Source organism: Armigeres subalbatus, chromosome 2 (genome assembly GCF_024139115.2).
Source record: "Armigeres subalbatus isolate Guangzhou_Male chromosome 2, GZ_Asu_2, whole genome shotgun sequence".
Taxonomy (NCBI): domain Eukaryota; kingdom Metazoa; phylum Arthropoda; class Insecta; order Diptera; family Culicidae; genus Armigeres; species Armigeres subalbatus.
In genome coordinates, this window is record NC_085140.1 from 6,269,041 (window position 1) to 6,284,634 (window position 15,594).

Here is a 15,594-nt window from a genome sequence, read left to right on the forward strand (position 1 = left end):
TTAACATGACACAAAGTTAAGAAAATAACATAAAATAGGTTTGCTCATCATGGCACAGTTGTGGTGATGAAAAGCTCGAAAGACAAACTTGCTATGCTTTTGTGTTTAGAGCATAAAAAATACTTATATACTTTACAAAAAAAAAAATCACTGGAATAGCGATAAGTTAATGGATGAATGCAAATTAACCGCAAATTACACTGTACTGAGTATGAACATATGTGCGTAGGGAGCAAGTTCTTATATGTATTTTTTCCTACAGGAAAATGACAAACAAGAAAAGAAGTCTAAAGCGTGGATTCTTGGGAGGAGAAAAGAAAGTGCCGATAACGAAAGGTGGCGCGCTAAAGATGAAAGACGAGAGAAAGCAGGCAGACGACCATGTTTCCAAGGATTTTGATGCAATGGCAAGTGAATTGGAAGCTGAAAAGTCTCTAACTGCTGAGCTACGTAAGGAGTTGGAGAAAATTCGAAAGGAAAAAGAGCTGCTTGAAACATCAAACAAGCCTTCGTCTGTGACAGCTGGGACGACCAGTGAAGTCGATGATCAGAGCTTGAGCGACATTAGTGTTCACTTCAGGCCACATAGTACCCAGCGTGACAAGTCGGTTCCTTTTGACGATTCTCGATTTATGTCCTCGATAAACCAGCTATCGATCTCATCTGTTAATGTCCCGGAGTGCAAGCCTATCGGTGATGATGGAGAGATTCAGCGACACGCATTTGATCAATGGAGGGATTTGCTGGAGGATTCGATGCAGCTTGCTGGTATTTCTGATGAACCAACTAAATACATGATTTTCAAGGTGAAGGCGGGAATCCTATTACTGGACATATTCAGGAACACCAAATCAGACGAAAATGCACCAGATGTCGTTTCAAACCCTTTCTCGAACGCGATGTACCGATTAAAAACCTATTTCGGATCCGGCTCGGATATAATGTTGCAGCGACGAAAACTAGCCCTTATGTTCCAAAAGCAAGGGGAATCTGACTCGGCGTACATAACCAGAGTTGGTGCTACAGCCCGGCTGTGTGAATACGGTACGGAAAGAGAATCAGAAACTATTATGGGCACCGTAGCAAATCACGCAAGATGCAAGGAAGTTCGTACTGCGGCTCTTAAAATGTTACATCGTAAGGGTTCATTCACGGAACTGATTGACAAAGTACGGGAAATTGAATGCATTCGTCTGAGTGAACAATTTTTCAAAGAGAGGCATGAACCAATAGAACCAGCCAACGTTGCTCCAGTTAGCGCAGATTTCCCGCTGATGTCTCAACGCTATCGTCGACAGAACTTCAACAACCAAGTTTTTTCTCGCAGAAATGTTCGCGGTCACCCACCACGTTCATACGTACGTCCAGGAACACAACGTTTCTTTGGTCACGGAAGATTTCAACAGACATCAGCAATTAGTCAGAACTCGCCTCAACGCTACAGATGCTGGAGATGTACCAGTATGTATCACGACCCATCTGATTGCCATGCCATAGATAAGATATGCCGAGGATGTGGACGGAATGGTCATATTCAAATCGCATGTAAAGCAAGGACCCAACCAAGACTCAAACGAGACTCGGATTATCGAGCACCTTCTCCTGAAGCCCCACCGTGTAAGATTGCTGTTATCCAGAAACAGGACATAGTGGAAGATCTTGCGGAAAAAGTAAGTGAAGATTCTAATGAATAATTACTTAGCATTATGTTTAACATGATTGAAGTTTGAATTGATGAAGGAAATTTTTATATTGAATACAATTTATAAAAAAAAGAATAAAACTAATAAGGATGCATTAGCTAGCATTTAGTTATGAAATAATTTACACATATAAATATGAAAGAATTACTCATACTAAGTGAATTTACATATTTTTCTGACAGGCCCCTAGAGTCGATCCATATGAAAGAAAGGTATCTCGTGTCTCTACAGTTCCGCAACCGGCAGACGATGGCATTATTGAAGCTACTGTTTCCGGCATGCGTTGTCGGTTCCTTATCGATTCAGGCGCTCAAGTCAACACTTTCGCAGAACGATTATTCCGCTCAATGATGTCAGATCCTAAATATTGTGATGGTGTTCTTAATTTACAGAAAAAATCAGACCGTCCGTTGAAAGCGTATGCCTCGGAAGGAGAAATTGAAGTGGTTGCGACATTTGAAGCGTATTTGTTTATTTCTGAGGACAGACCAGTCTATTTAGAAAAATTTTATGTCGTAAGAGAACTACGATCCCTTTTAAGCAGGACCACGGCGACGAGATACAGCGTCCTTATGCTAGGTATTAAAGTTCCTATAACTACCGGTGGTATTGCTACGGTATCTTTCCAGACAGCGGAAATAGCTACTATCAACACCAGCGAGACTTTTCCTAGGTTCAATATTCCACCGGTGAAAATCGCATACAACAAATCGGAACCACCTTGCAGGAACGTCTACCTCAACATACCACAGGCGGTAAGACCACTAGTCGAAGAACGCCTACATCAGCTGGTTAATTCGAACATTATCGAAAGAGTTACAGAACACATGGACACCTCTTTCTGTTCGTCCATGATTGTAGTTCCAAAAGGAAGGCATGACATTAGACTTGTTATAGACCTCAGAGGCCCAAACAAATATATCATTCGAACACCATTTAGTATGCCAACTTTGGAAAGCATAGTTGCAGATTTAAACGGAGCCAGGTGGTTTTCAACGATTGATTTGAAAAATGCATTTTTCCACATCGAATTGGATGTAGAATCACGCCACCTAACGAATTTTTTTACGGAATTCGGTATGTTCCGCTGTGTGCGACTACCGTTCGGGTTGTGCAATGCGCCTGATATATTTCAGGAAGTACTACAAAGAAAAATTCTCGGTGGATGTAGAGGAGTAAAAAACTATCTTGACGATATATTTGTATATGGAGCTACTAAGGAAGAGCACGATGCCAACCTGTCTGTAGTGCTAGCACGTTTGCGAGAACATAATGTGGTGTTAAACGAGGCTAAGTGTGTGTTTGGTACACAATCAGCTCAATTCCTGGGTTTCGTTCTGACTCCTGAGGGCTGGCAAGTCGATGAGGAAAAACTGATGGCCATAAAAAGTTTCAGAACTCCAGAAAGTTGCGGAGAAGTCAAAGCTTCCTCGGCCTTGTAACGTTCATCGATCGGTTCATCATGAATAGAGCAGATAAAACAGAACATTTGAGAGCGCTGGCAAATTCAGACAACTTCTATTGGACTGAAAACGAAGAGCATGAGTTTCGATTTCTTCAAAATAGCGCAGTCAACACTATCAAAACTCTGGGATATTACAGCCCAACTGACGTAACTGAGTTGTATGTGGATGCATCGCCTGTAGGATTAGGTGCAGTACTGGTGCAGTTCGATAAAGCCGGGGTTCCTCGAGTGATAGCTTGTGCTTCCAAATAGTTAACTTCTACAGAGCAGAAATATCCGCATGCTCATAAGGAATCGCTGGCTGTTGTCTGGGGCATTGAACGATTTGCTTCTTATCTGCTAAGCAGACATTTTGTCGTTAGAACAGACGCCGAGGCTAACGAATTTATCTTTGGATCGAACTATCGTGTTGGAAAACGAGCTTTAGCGCGGGCAGATGCATGGGCTCTTCGAATACAGCCCTATGATTTTGTTATGAAGAGAATTCCTGGCGATTCGAATTTGGCGGATGCACTGTCAAGGCTCATACATCATTCTCAGGAAGCAATACCTTTTGAAGAAGATAACGAAAAACATTATTTGTTTGCTCTTGACTCAGGTAGTATAAACACATAAAAAAATATTCTAAATATATGACCAAATAAACTTTTTCCGGTAGGTACACTGGACGTTACTTGGAATGAAATAGAGATAAATTCCGAAAACGATGATGAATTTCAGCTATTGCGGACTGCCATCCAACTTGACAAGTGGCCACGGGAGCTTCACAAGTATGAGGCTCAAAAGAAATTCTTACACGTCCTTGGGTTTTTGATCTTCAAGGACAATCGAGTCATCTTGCCATTATCATTAAGACAGCGCGTTATGCAGACGGCGCATGGAGGGCACATCGGTGAAGTGGCGATGAAAAGGATTTTGAGAGAATTCTTTTGGTGGCCAAGAATATCAACCGACGTGGAGCGTTTCGTCAAAGGATGCGAAACATGTCTTCGTCTTTCTAGAAAAAACCCGCCAGTCCCTCTTAGTAGCAGGGAGTTACCGGATGGGCCTTGGCAAATACTTCAGATAGACTTCCTCAGCATTCCAGGGTTTGGATCAGGCGAGTTTTTAGTCATAGTCGACACATTTTCACGATACTTATCCGTTGTGGAGATGAAACGAATGGACGCTGATAGCACCAACACAGCACTGTGTGAGGTGTTTCAGATATGGGGTTGTCCTCTAATACTCCAGAGCGACAATGGTCCTCCATTTCAGGGCAGTCAATTTATCAGCTTCTGGGAAGACAAAGGGGTAAAAGTGCGTAAATCGGTCCCCCTCAGCCCTCAGTCGAACGGAGCTGTGGAACGGCAAAATCAAGGGATTACAAAAGCTCTTGCTGCATCCAGAATAGAAGGGTCCAATTGGAGACGTAACCTTCAGCTATATACACACAATCATAATAATCTTATCCCTCATTCAAGACTGTTGGTAACCCCATTTGAGCTAATGTGCGGGTGGAAATTCCGTGGTCATTTTCCATGCCTTTGGGAGCGACGGCATAAAGAGCTGGATCATACCGATATCCGCGAGAGAGATGCTGAAACGAAATTAGCAAGCAAAAGAGATGCAGACTTAGCTCGAGGTGCAAGGAAATCAGATTTGAAAATTGGCGATACAGTGCTGTTGGCTCAGTACAAGAAATCGAAAACCGACCCGGTTTTCTCAGAGGAGCGCTATAAAGTTGTTACGATCGACGGCCCGAAAGTAGTTGTAATTAGCAGGTGTGGCATTCAGTACGCTCGCAACGTACAGGATGTAAAACGGGTTTTCACGTCGTCAGTTGACCATTCGGGTACTGATGAGACAAATCCAGCGTACACGAAATCGGCTAACGATATTCCCGATGTTGTGATGCAGGCACAGGATGAAGGCACATCACAGACGAGAGACCTCAGGCATAGAGGAAATCTCAAGCGACCAAGCAGATTCGACGGGTGCTTCGTTTACGGCGTATTCCAGTAGACGTTTTTTTTCTATACTGGAAGAGTAGAGATCGAACCGAATGTAGTAGATAAGACAGAAGATGCTAGAATAAATAAAACATATTAAAAATAACTAATGATTTACTCACCGATTGCTTTGATTCTGCACCTGTTCTGAACTAATCAAAATGACAAACCATTTCCTATAGATCAAAACAAACGCGAAAGAGACTGACAGATACTAGAAAAATATGCGCGTTCATAAATTGCTGAATAAATGGGAGTATTGGGCGTTCATGGTTATTTATATCGAATCATTCAAAGTTTAATCTGTGAGGGGAAAATTGAAAGCTTTGAGGTGAAAGTTAGAAAGACGTTAGAAAAAGTTCTGTGAGTAAACTTTCTGATTTAGAAGATTAAATATGTATATAACTTGAATTGCGTTCAAATAAAAATGGATTCGTTCTGATAGTTTGTGTAACCGTATTGGTTGGATAACTTTAGGGTTGTGTGTGTGTGAAAAAATCAAGGGTTTGTGCAATTTGAGTTGGACGAGTACAGTCATTCTGAAAACTAGTTTAGGAGAGACAAGACGGTACTCGACGTTCAACGTTTTATTGAGTGAAAATGGAAGGAAATTCGGAAGAAAATCACCACACGAGCCTCTTGAAAGGAGGCTCCGAGCCTCTTGAAAGGAGGCTTCCGAGCCTCTTGAAAGGAGGCTTCCGAGCCTCTTGAAAGGAGGTTTCCGGCCTCTTGAAAGGAGGTTTCCGAGCCTCTTGAAAGGAGGCCTGAGCCTCTTGAAAGGAGGCTCTGAGGCCTCTTGAAAGGAGGCCTGAGGCCTCTTGAAAGGAGGCTTCCTGAGGCCTCTTGAAAGGAGGCTTCCGAGGCCTCTTGAAAGGAGGCTCTGAGGCCTCTTGAAAGGAGGCCTGAGGCCTCTTGAAAGGAGGCTCTGGAGGCCTCTTGAAAGGAGGCCTGAGGCCTCTTGAAAGGAGGCTTCCGAGGCCTCTTGAAAGGAGGCTTCGAGGCCTCTTGAAGGAGGCTCTGAGGCCTCTTGAAAGGAGGCTTCCTGAGGCCTCTTGAAAGGGAGGCTCTGAGGCCTCTTGAAAGGAGGCTTCTGAGGCCTCTTGAAAGGAGGCTCTGAGGCCTCTTGAAAGGAGGCTTCCGAGGCCTTTTGAAAGGAGGCTTCTGAGCCTCTTGAAAGGAGGCTCTCCGAGACTCTTGAAAGGAGGCTTCTGAGCCTCTTGAAAGGAGGCTTCTGAGGCCTCTTGAAAGGAGGCTTCTGAGCCTCTTGAAAGAAGGCTTCCTGAGCCTCTTGAAAGGAGGCTTCTGGAGCCTCTTGAAAGGAGGCCTGAGCCTCTTGAAAGGAGGCTCTGAGCCTCTTGAAAGGAGGCTTCTGAGCCTCTTGAAAGGAGGCCTGGAGCCTCTTGAAAGGAGGCTTCTGAGCCTCTTGAAAGGAGGCTCTGAGCCTCTTGAAAGGAGGCTTCCTGAGCCTCTTGGAAAGGAGGCTTCTGAGCCTCTTGAAAGGAGGCTTCCGGGCCCTCTTGAAAGGAGGCCTGGGCCTCTTGAAAGGAGGCTTCCGGGCCTCTTGAAAGGAGGCCTGGCCTCTTGAAAGGAGGCTTCCGGGCCTCTTGAAAGGAGGCTTCTGGCCTCTTGAAAGGAGGCTTCTGGGCCTCTTGAAAGGAGGCTTCCGGGCCTCTTGAAAGGAGGCCTGGGCCTCTTGAAAGGAGGCTTCCGGGCCTCTTGAAAGGAGGCTTCCGGGCCTCTTGAAAGGAGGCTTCCGGGCCTCTTGAAAGGAGGCTTCCGGCCCTCTTGAAAGCAGGCTTCCTGGCCTCTCGAAAGCAGGCTTCCGGGCCCCTCGAAAGGAGGCTTCCGGGCCTCTTGAAAGGAGGCTTCCGGGCCTCTTGAAAGGAGGCTTCCGGGCCTCTTGAAAGGAGGCTTCCGGGCCTCTTGAAGGGAGGCTTCCGGGCCTCGTGAAAGGAGGCTTCTGTGCCTCTTGAAGAGAGCCTTCCGGACCTCTGCACATGACGGGTCCTGGCCTCTTTGAAGGACGGTTCTGGGCCTCTTGAAAGGAGGCTTCCGGGCCTCTTGAAAGGAGGCTTCCGGGCCTCTTGAAAGGAGGCTTCCGGGCCTCTTGAAAGGAGGCTCTGGGCCCTCTTGAAAGGAGGCCTGGGCCTCTTGAAAGGAGGCTCTGGGCCCTCTTGAAAGGAGGCCTGGGCCTCTTGAAAGGAGGCTTCCGGGCCTCTTGAAAGGAGGCTTCCGGGCCTCTTGAAAGGAGGCTTCCTGGGCCTCTTGAAAGGAGGCTCTGGGCCTCTTGAAAGGAGGCTTCCGGGCCTCTTGAAAGGAGGCTTCCGGGCCTCTTGAAAGGAGGCCTGGGCCTCTTGAAAGGAGGCTTCTGGGCCTCTTGAAAGGAGGCTTCCGGGCCTCTTGAAAGGAGGCTTCCGGGCCTCTTGAAAGGAGGCCTGGGCCTCTTGAAAGGAGGCTTCCGGGCCTCTTGAAAGGAGGCCTGGGCCTCTTGAAAGGAGGCCTGGCCTCTTGAAAGGAGGCCTGGGCCTCTTGAAAGGAGGCTTCCGGGGCCTCTTGAAAGGAGGCTTCCGGGTCTCTTGAAAGGAGGCCTGGGCCTCTTGAAAGGAGGCTTCCGGGCCTCTTGAAAGGAGGCTTCGGGCCTCTTGAAAGGAGGCCTGGGCCTCTTGAAAGGAGGCTTCCGGGCCTCTTGAAAGGAGGCTTCCGGCCTCTTGAAAGGAGGCTTCCGGGCCTCTTGAAAGGAGGCTTCGGGCCTCTTGAAAGGAGGCTTCCGGGCCTCTTGAAAGGAGGCTTCCGGGCCTCTTGAAAGGAGGCTTCCGGGCCTCTTGAAAGGAGGCTTCCGGGCATCTTGAAAGGAGGCTTGGGCCTCTTGAAAGGAGGCTTCTGGCCTCTTGAAAGGAGGCTTCCGGCCTCTTGAAAGGAGGCTTCCTGGCCTCTTGAAAGGAGGCTTCTGGCCTCTTGAAAGGAGGCTTCTGGCCTCTTGAAAGGAGGCTTCCGGGCCTCTTGAAAGGAGGCTTCCGGGCCTCTTGAAAGGAGGCTTCCGGGCCTCTTGAAAGGAGGCTTCCGGGCCTTTTGAAAGGAGGCTTCCGTATTTCCTCCGCAGTCTAATCTGGAGCCAGTACGAAGTCGCCGGCCGCTATCTGGTTCTCTGTTGAATATTGTTTTCGCTATTCTTTCTTCCGACATTCGCACCAGCCCACTAAAGTCTGCCGTATTTTATATGATTCACAATATTTTCTCCTTTGTATACTTGATACAGCTCATGATGCATGCGTTGGCAATTACTATTATACATCAATTAACATCACTCGACGGCTAAGCCTATATGCGTAACAAACTCACTCATCTTATTGTAACATCCCGAGAAACAAAGGTAATTTGGAAACCCACGAATAACCAGAGGGAAACCATGTTTATCCCAATATACGATTCAATAAGTTAATAAAAACACGTCAGTCTAGATTAAGTTGTAAAGTACTTCTGGTTCATTTATTTACATTTTCATTGCTATATACAATTGCTCATTTTCACAATTTGGCATTATTCTCATCTGAGAGAATATATCGTTTGCTCATTTCTCCGAACAAGAGCTTTACTTGGTCATAACAACTCCTCTTTCCTTTAGAAGAAACTTACATAATTGCATAACATATACACAGAACTCAGAACCAAATAATGGATGTTTTTTTTTAGATCTGATAGAAATCAAGTTTGTATCATTCTGACTGCATAAAATATTTTTTCTATTCAATAAACTGCATAATAATCAACCAAATTAAATGACTTAAATAAAACATTACTTCTTATCATATTAGGCTGCTTTTTGAAAGCGAGATATTTTTAAACTTTTCACGACATATCTGTCTATACAGCAAAACTTCCTGCACATTTAAAAGCTAACACAGTTAGCAACACTGTTATCATACATTACTTCCTCGCAGAAAAAGCTGTCCACATATCAATGCAAATTTCTAGTTTTGTTACATTAAACCCTTTTATTTTTTTTTGCATCAAAACACCCAAAAATCTCTTCTTCAATTCCTTGTCGGCTTAAAATACACAGGCAGGATTGGCGTTCACAGCAATAACGTGGGTAACATGTAAAGGGTCAATAAATTACATTGCTGGTCAAAAGTCTAGGTCATAAAAGCTGAACACAATAAAACATTTTTTTGTTTCAAAACGGGCCAAGGGAAAACAAAACGCCAAACATATTGCCACTATCACAGCCAAAGTCGATGATGTTGAAATGTTTCCACTGGTCAAACGCAATTATCCTTCTGAATGTCGTGTAAATGGGGAATAAACAAAAAGGAAACAAATAAATTTCCATACAAAAAGTAATAGAAACAAAAGGACTTTGTCCAAACAAGCGTGTCGTTCACAATAAAACACAAAAAAAACAAAATGACACTAAGTAATTCAAAATATTCCACAGCACTAAATTAAATATGAAAAACAACACTACTGGCCACTTGAAAAGAAAATTAATCATGCTAAAATGTATTTAAAAAATCACTGTTCTGTGCTGCCAAAGCTCAAAGTCACGCCAAAACGATGACACATACGGTCGTGAACAAAAAAATCGTTGCTATCCAGATTAAAATCACGCCAAAACGATGACACGTACGGTCGTGAACGAACATATACGCAACATAGCACAAATTGGAACAGGATCACATTTTTATCCTCGTCGCCACTGTAACATCCCGTGAAACAAAGGTAATTTGGAAACCGACGAATAACCAGAGGGAAACCATGTTTATCCCAAAATACGATCCAATAAGTTAATAAAAACACGTCAGTTCAGCTTTAGTTGTAAAGTACTTCTGGTTCATTTATTTACATTTTCATTGCTATATACAATTGCTCATTTTCACAATTTGGCATTATTCTCATCTGAGAGAATATATCGTTTGCTCATTTCTCCGCACAAGAGCTCTACTTGGTCATAACACTTATATGCGCTTATTTGTAACAATAAGCCCCCTTGGGTTTTCCTTACTACGCCAACGTTCGAACAGTTGAGGCTATTCTTCATCCAACCACAACCTACGATCACAACAACCCAACGACGACAGTCGGACAAACGTTTATCAGGTGGGAGATTGCCAAAAAGTCAAAGCAAAGAAAAGAGCAAATCAATTTCGATACCACCTGCGCGACAAAGTTGCTTTGCTACAAATTATCCCCAAAAGATGAAAGGACGCATTTGGCGGTGAGCGTTGTGAACAGGTTTCGACTGTTGGTATACATTTCTAGGACGGGTCCGCGAGGTAAGTAGGTGGAAATGGAATCGATTACTCGAACTATCGTTCCACCGCACGGAGAATCGTGGCATGGACCGAGCCGACATCGGCGTGAACCATTGGAATGATTAATGACTAATTGACTTGTTACAATTATGGCCACGTTGATGCTGTGCTGATAGAGAAGATGTAGAAGGTTTTGAGCCGGTAAATCATTGTGTTTTTGGGCTCATTCCTTAGTAAAGTAGCACCATTATTACAAAGATACTCTTTCAAACTAATTGAAATATTAAGAGATATCCAGCTTTCTACAAGTAAGATCCTTCCCAAAACAAAAAGATCCTTGCAATCGAATCCATATTTTCAATTGTGCAAGTTTTCTCGCATAACTAGCTGGAGACTAAAATTTAGTCAATAAATTATTTAATAATTTATTGAATGGGTACAACTTTAATTAAACAGAAGGAATCCAAAGCCATCATGCGGTGATGCTGCTTTTGTGGGACATTATAAAAAAAAGCTCATCTTGAGCCTATGAAGTGAACAAAGAATTACCCGTCTGATTCCAAAAAAAAAATCCAGTGGAATTTCCCAAAAATATTCACGTGGAAATTCAATATAAATTGTCCGAAGAAATTCCAAAGAATTACCCGTAAATGAGCCGAAGTGTGTTTTGTTCGATCGTAAGCCATGTTATGTTAGTTCATCAAAATGATTGTATATGGAAGATAAGTCCGTCTTCAATCTCATAAAGCTACCAACGGGCTAAACGGTTCTCCATCATCTCGAACCGCTGGGAACGGATCCGTCGATGTGCGGTGAATAAGAAAACAATGACGCGTCGCCGCCCGGTAGGTTGCAAACATGTCAGGCTACAAATGAGACTTGAGCGCAAAAAGCTTCCCGCTCGATCGCCGCCGTTTTGCTAGCGCTTTGTCGTCAGTTTAATTATCTGCCATTATATCGTATTTAAATTAATAACTTTACGTGTGTACACATCGCTGCGTCGCTATGCAGCTCCCCGGCCCATCGTGCTCTCCCAGGCCAATCAGCAAATCTGTACAAATTGTTAGACGCTGTGAACAACACCATCAGCATCAGCGTCATCAGCGACGACGGCATCGGAACAATAAAGAAGAGGGGCGCAAACAAGCTGAGCAACGATGACAAGCGAAGATATGCAGATGCATGTAACCTAAGGGGAAGTGCAGCGCGGGGCGGGAAAATGCATTTTATGCAATTCGATGACACAAGCCATAAGTAGATACATGCTGATCGTAGGGCGTAGATTGGTCACAAAGCTGTCAAGATGAGGACGACAATGTGAGTTGCTTGCAGATTAATAGGCTGATTTGCATACAGGGCACCTTTTGCGATCGCTTATCATTTTGTGTATTTTGATCATGGTGATCATCATTAGCAGCACGATCGAAAATTTGACATTAATAGGGAAGAGATGATAAACATGGAGTTTGTTTTGATGTAATACATTTTTTGCTTTATGGTTTGTATCTTTTCCGTTTTGATGCTTTTTTTAGGGAAACCATATCATGCAACACATCAAATAACGTTGCCGCAATGATAATACGATCGCGTAAATATTGGACTTGGTAGTCGATGTAAGCATGATATTCTACGCTAATCTTCCTCCTTGGCGATCATATTATGTAAGTATTATAGAAGCTGCTAAAAAAAATCTGGATGGATCAGCTGAAATTCATTGTACTGCTAACTGCAACATTTGGATGCAGAAGTATTGAATTTCTACGATAATCAAGAAACTTGTAATGAATTTCTGACATACAACATCATGGAAGATTCTTGGATTACGAGAAGAATTCTAGTAATAAAATAGCGGAGTTTGGAGTTCTGAAAAAGAAACCTGTAATTTATATTTAAATATAATTATAAATACATATGGTTTCTAGACCGTAACAGCAAAAATGTATTCTTTCAAGTTCTTCGCCTATGTAAGAGCTAATGACAGTGGCGAAGTCCATCTTCCCGAATAAACACCTGGTCCGAACGAGATTCCGAACATGGTTGGTAAAGGCAACTAAAATGACAAATTCGGCTGAACTTAATCAGCCTAGCAGAGGTGTCTGGACGAGCAAATATTCCCGAATATATGGCAGAAACAGCGTTTGTCCCTGTTGCCAAAACCCACCAGGAGACCCCTCGACGTGCAGACAAATCTGTATAATACATACTGCAGGAAAGCTACTGGAGAAGTTAATCCTGCACAGGCTTTACGTACGTGGAGGAGGCGGGATGATTGTCGAGCGACAAATTCGGCTTTCGAAGAGGACGGTCTACTCTGGGCGAAATTAAACCGGTGGTTAACACTGCCGAGGTCGCCATCGAAATGCAAGCGGTGCGGTGTCCGTTACTACACAGTAATAACGCTCGACGTGTGGATTGCGTTCAACAGTGCCTGCTGTTGAAGATTGCGAACTCGTTACTTCGACTGGAAGTACCGGTAGGAATGTACATGATTCTGGGACGAGAATCGCGGACTGATCTACGAGACAGAGGAAGGCTTGGCTAGCACCCTCATCACGACAGGTGTCCTGAATCCACTGCTGTGGAACTTGATGTACGATGAGGTTGGCGTGCTAAGGTTGAAGCTCCCGCCAAGAGTCAAGCTAGTGAGATTCGCCGATGACGTAACGATGACCGTGTATGGATAGTCCTTCGAAGAGGTGGGATTTGGCGGGCAGCGTAGTTCGCCTCCGCGCGGTGCTCGCTGGAAACGATTGCGTATCAACGGCAGTTGAAGGGCTAGGCGGCTAAATGGACTACAACGAAGGGAGCGCGGTAGCGCATTGAGGCTGACGCCAGTAAGTTCTCAATTATGGTTCTGGCAGGCACGTCAAGGCTATGTGTATGGTATATTGCAATATTGTGAAGCGAGGGCTGGCAGTGTGACATTCTACTCTCTTAGTAGGGCCGGGTGACACCGACTCGAAGCGGCGAGTGGGCTAATGGCTAGGCTGTCTTCCGTCCCATGAAACCGTGGCGGGCCTTGTAGCACGCTGCCCAATCCTGCCATCCAGTTTTGCATACTGGGTGGGAGTAGGCTCAGATGCCCTTTCCTGACTTGCGCTGATCTGGCTCTGAACACGGAAGTGTCAACCCTCGCATGGTCTCCCTGCTTGTCGCAAGGCAGGCATTGATAACCATGGGATCACTAAAGGCGACTACTCCAGTAGGTTTCGGCGGAAGCCGCAAGGGGGACCCATATAGCAATGAGTCTTAAAAGACAAAAATCTTTGAAGATGGAGGTGGTGGACCCCTTTTCCAAAAGAAGTCTAGCGAGGTCCCCTATTAGAGAGGGGGAGAGCGGAATGACGGTTGCTGCAACTGGCAGTACCGAAGAGTCTCCAATGGTGGTGGGGAGTAGCCCTGCTTGCACGCCTGATGAGCCACTACCAGGGATACGGGTGGTGGTCGAGAAACTCGATGAGATCATCGAGTTCATAAGCGGTAAGCAAAACACCAACAAGGAGCTTAAACAGAGCCTGTCGGAGCTTCAGCAAGCTGTTCGAGTCGCAAGACAAGAACAGGATGCTTATATCAGGCGTGTAGCGGCAGCAGAGAAGGTAGCCAAATGTATCCAGACCAAGGCCCACTCCTCCCCTAGCGGTGTTACTGCGGCGAAAGAGGCGACCGATCAGTGAGGGTAAGAAAACGCCAAACTCGAAGCGATCCAAACGCGCTACCATTAAGGCAAAACGTCGCTTGGATGGTGCACCGGAGCCTGAAGGGCGTGTGCCCAAGAAGGTGAAAGGCACTAAACAGACACAAGTCGCTGAGCCACAAGCTGGCTCCAGCCAGCCATTGGTATCCGCCGAAGAGGATGCAAATCCTTGGCAGCTGGTTAGTAGGGTGTGGAAGTCGAACACCCCTTGACCTGCGAAGAAGGTGAGAGACAGAGACGAGGCCTTGTTGGTGAAAACCGACAAGGACAAGTACGCCGCTGTCCTCAAATCGCTACGAGCGGCCGATAGCCTATCGGCCCTGGGTCAGGATGTGCGCAGCGTCAGACGTATCAAGAACGGTGAAATGATCTTGGTACTGAAGTGTGGCGCGCAATCCAGCGGTGTAGCTTACAAAAAGCTTGCCCAGGAGGTCTTGGGTGACGGCGCTCAGGTCAGGTCATTGGGTGCGGAAGTGACCATCCAGTGTAAGCAACTGGACGAGGTCACGACCGCGGAAGACGTCGTCTCTGCCGTCAAAGAGCAGTGCGGCACAGAGGTTGAGCGGTCCTCTGTACGTCTAAGAGGGGGACTCTTTGGTACGCAGGTAGCCTATCTCAGACTACCGGTGGCTGATGCCAAAAAGGTCACTGAGAAAGGGAAGCTGAAGATCGGCTGGTCAGTATGCCCAGTAAGCGTGCTCCAGCCACCTTCAGTGGACAGATGCTACCGGTGCCTTGAGTCCGGGCACAAGTCTTATGACTGCAAGGGCCCAGACCGAAGCAAGATGTGCCGTCGCTGTGGCGAGGAGGGACACAAGGCGCAGGAATGCGACAAGGCACCTAAGTGCCTCATCTGCGCCAGTAAGAAGCAGGCTTCGGAGATGCCAATAGGAAAAAGCCGTGCAAGTAACACAGCTGAACCGCTGTGCATCTGCCCAGCAACTGCTGTGGCAATCAGTCTCGGAGTCGAGGACCGATGTCGCCCTCCTGCCTGACCCGTATAACGTCCCTGCCGACAATGGCAACTGGGTGGCGGACGGGTCTAGGTCGGCGGCAATCTGCACAACGGGAAGGTACCCGGTTCAAGAGGTTGTACACTAGAGTGATTCAAATTCTGACTTTTTTGCTCCCCTATGCTTAAACGATGGCATTCGCCATTTTAATAATCGTCCTAAATTTTTAGCTAATTTGGATGTAATTTGACTGAGCACAAGCATTTTGAAGCTTGTATGAAAATTACTATGAAAACAGTAACTTTTGTGAAAAACTGTTCCCCATCATTGCCCATTAAGCTCTGAAATCGTATGAATACGTTAGCAACATAGGACCATGGTTGGCGAGGATTATCGAAGTACTCTTCCCGTCCCGAGCCACAAGTCCCTGGCCTCCTCCTGCGTTGGAAGGCGCTGGAAGTGTGGCCGAAATGGTGGCTCCGGTGACAAACGAAGAGTTACTCGCAGTGGATAAGTCCCTTGCGATCAACAAATCT